Source organism: Odontesthes bonariensis, chromosome 4 (assembly GCF_027942865.1).
Source record: "Odontesthes bonariensis isolate fOdoBon6 chromosome 4, fOdoBon6.hap1, whole genome shotgun sequence".
Lineage (NCBI taxonomy): Eukaryota > Metazoa > Chordata > Actinopteri > Atheriniformes > Atherinopsidae > Odontesthes > Odontesthes bonariensis.
The window spans coordinates 26,061,142-26,064,986 of NC_134509.1; the positions used below are offsets into that span (position 1 = coordinate 26,061,142).

Consider the following 3,845-nt stretch of genomic DNA (forward strand, 5'->3'; position numbering starts at 1 on the left):
TGAATAGGAATTTCTCACAGATTAAATCAATAACCTGATGAGGAAGTGGGCTTCCACTGTCTGGATAATTTAAACATTCATATCATTCTTATCCCAAATGGTTGATTTTATGCCAGTGTTTCCAGATTTGGTAAGAACTTCTAACATGTGCACTGAAGTGCTTCAGGACAGTACAAACATTAATTAGTTTAAAGCAAATACATTTAAGTATGCTCTTGTTATTTTGGACGACACCATATTGTTCCCTCCTTTTATCTAGTCTTTACACCAAACTAAGCTCAAGATACTCTGGCTTTCATGCAAGTATCATTTCTTTTTGTGTGTATGTGTGTTGATGTATTTCTGTAACAGTATGTGAGTGATCAATTTGTGAGTTGGTCTTCTTGTGAATGAGCAACTCCTCAGCAGGTGCCAGGTCAGCAGGGTGTTAAATACTTTTGGGGTCTGCTCACTCGCAGAGACATGTGAGACGGGTCTGGAGTCTGCAGACGGAAGAAACTGATCTGACACACAAAGGGACACAGATAAAGTGGGCACACACCTTCCTCATCATATTAACTAGCACAGCACTCATGTTAACAGACAGGAAGCAGGTCAGAGTCAAAGATCAACCAGACTGAAGCAGTGAGGACAGATTAGAAGGGTACTGTGACTAAAGGAGGGGGGAGAAAAGCGGAAGACAAAGCCCAGTTATAATTGCTTGCGTAGGCTGACACATCTGAATTTACAGGCTTCACTGGAGCTGCGCCACTCATTTAAGATGGCTTATTTAAGAGCTGTGAGAAAAAAAATGCAGAGCAGATATTTTCCTCGCTTGTTTCCTAAACTATTTTAGGCCCCTCCCTTTGCTTTGCTGTCGCTAAATTTGTCTCCCCTTGCTCAAACGTAAGAAGCCAAAATGACACCATTATTTTGACTAGACTGTTTTTCCTCCCAGAGAGAGGCCAGAGGAAGTGTAGGTGACCTAGACTGGTTAACCACCGCACAACCACGGGTTGGCTGGGGCATTGCCACCCCCGCAGCCACCCTCTGCATCCACCGCCTGCCAGGTCCACATTACTACTACTACACGCTATGACCGCTAGTGGCCCTGTTCCAGCACTAGCCTCCCATTGGATCCCTGCTCTGTGCTTTCTCTTTCTTCATTGGTGTAAACAGTCTGCCGTCTGGCTATCGGCTGTATCAGAGTTCATTTAGGTCAATTTTACAGACCAGTTGTGTGTATGTTTGTGTTAGGTGCTATATCAATAGTTTGAACAGATATTGCTCTTCATTGCATGTACACAGTTATATGTCTGTGTTGTTTTTGTACAACTTTCTCTCTACAAGTTGCAACACTTCTAACCTCAAGCCCCTGTCTGGGAATGATCAGCTGGGGAGTCTTGGCCCAGAGGTTTCAATGAAGTTTATTTTGGACCCAACAGGGGAGGAATTAGTCTATCGCTTCTCCAGTCAGGAAACCCATAAAGTATATCTGTACATTTAATGACAACTTTTATGGGCACAATTTACAAGCAAACAACAAAGCCGCTTTAAGATAGAACATGTAAACATGGTCACCACAATGCAGAGGGCCGGTTTTGAGAACAGTCCTGACACATCCCTTAAAAATGTCCTCCTGAAGCCAAGCTCCAGATGTTGTCATCTGTCCACTGCTGGTCAGAAAACACAAGCATGCTCTGCAGCAGAGTTTAAAGCCTAAGTTAAAAAAGAAAGGGACCACATGCAGATGGCTGTAGTCTCTCAATTTTTGGATCCTTGTAATTATTTGGGACAGAAGGTGCACTGTAAACACTGCGGACTGTGCTACATTCAGATACACACACCACCCACCTCACCCGAAATGGTGTTTCGGACCATTTCTTGGTAGTAGCAAGACTCCACTTCGCCTGTAGGACTGAGACATAACAACAGTTGGTTAGACAATGGATTTTGTTTAGATCTGTCTGACAGCAACATTGGACTTGCACTTATTCATTTACTTTTAATTCTCATTGGTTACTATTAAAGCCAACAGGATAAACTGTGGGTCATTTTGAAATCTCTGACCTCATGACCAAAACTAAAACACATCTAACGCAGAAATGTTTATTTCTTAAATGTATTTGTAGTATTTTTCCAGCACTGTAGTTTGTATCAAAAATTACACCATGAAACTAAACTAAAAAAAACAAGCTTTATAACAAAGTTTACATAAAAATTAATTCACATGTCACGTTACATAATTCGCTTCATTTTGCACCAACTGAAGTGAAGAAAAAGTATTTGCTTCTCTAAAGGAGAGACGTAAAGTGATGACTCATTTTTAAAAGAATAATAATCCCATATTTGCACATGGCGAGACATTAGGCCTGGTGGTGGTCTGCCTCTTTGCCGAACTTTCCATGTTTCTTCTTTGCGGTGATAATGGTGTTACTCTCAGTCCAGACAGTGTCATACTTTCCTGCGCAGCTGAAGTTTTTTCCTGTGTCCTGGATTGAGCAGCGTCACGGCATTTGAGGAGGGGTTTCAGCAGACTTCAAAGAGTTTTAAGGACAGTCAGTCTTGTTTTTGTGCCTGTAGGGCAAGTGACTTTATTTTTAGATACTGATTTTTCTGTATATTTAGAGTATGATCATTCCTTATCCCAATGTCATAGGTCAAAGTAGCCCAATGAAGGTATCTGCACAGTTATTTCTTAAATTAACTGTTGAAATCACATAACTTTGTCAACACATGAAGAGGAAAGTCCCTGTTACCCACCCCCCAATTTTTCCATCACTTACAACATGGATATTCTCTAATTCAACAAGACACAGGGATCACTATGCAGTTACTTCACATTTTCCACTTACAATGCAACTTTCAGTCCAATTGGATGACTAATTAACTAAATATATTATGTTTTCTTACCCTATCAGCAAGTTTTGCAATACGTGGAAATACATGTGATGCCTTGCATCACTGCAGTGGCTCAGCATTTTACACTCAATCGAAATAATAATGTGTTTGTGTGGGGAGAAAAGGACCATTCCAGATCAATGTATTGAACATAATTGTCAATAATGGAGGAACATCTTTTAATTAAGTAAAAGTACTAATATCATAGAAAATAATCATAAAATCACTGATGCATTAATGCAAAGCAGAACTTTACTGAAGCTCATATTCAACTATTTCTGTCCAGATGCAACTAATGAAACTATTTCCATTATGGATTAACCACCTGATAGTTTTGTCTGCTGATCAATTGATTATTCATTTCGTGAATGAAAAAGGTGAGATTAGTGATCCAAACTGTTATAGAACAAGTTTACTTATTCCATCCAACCATTTACTCTCTCAAATAAATGACATGGAAAGTAAAACATTTCCCCCTGAGATGTAATGTAATGGGGAGGGGGGTTGTATAGATAGAAATAAAAGTATATAACGAAAGAAAGAAAGTGCCTTGAATTTGTACTGATATACTATATACTGATACATATACCTTGTCACTTTATGTTGCTAATATCTTGGATTTATATAAAATATAAGTATGGTGTTAATCTGATTGTGGCTAGTCTCAGTTTAAAAGATATATCTATGTACAACCAGACAGTCTGTGGTCAGACAGCTGGCTGTTTGGGATGTGGAGAGAAAGGAGGTGAGGGGGCAGTAAGTGAAAATGGGAGGAGTGAGTCTGGGTGTGGGACTGTCATCCCATTGAGGGGAGCTGTGGTGTTTTGATCAAAATCCAGCAGATGTGGGAGAGAAGAGAGGGGTGTGAGTGAGTAAGAGAGAGAGAGAGAGAGAGAAATATTTCCACCCACCCAGCAAGGAGACTCACTCATAAACAGCAGGCAGACTGAGTGAGAGTCAGAAAG

At 40.1% G+C, this 3,845-nt stretch overlaps 1 protein-coding gene across 1 annotated transcript in view; it reads right to left on the minus strand.

Annotated features, from left to right (window-relative positions):
• The window catches only part of rps15a (ribosomal protein S15a), a 125,744-nt gene that overhangs the window by 52,405 nt on the left and 69,494 nt on the right, over nucleotides 1-3,845 (minus strand). The gene's annotated exons all lie outside the window — the stretch shown is intronic.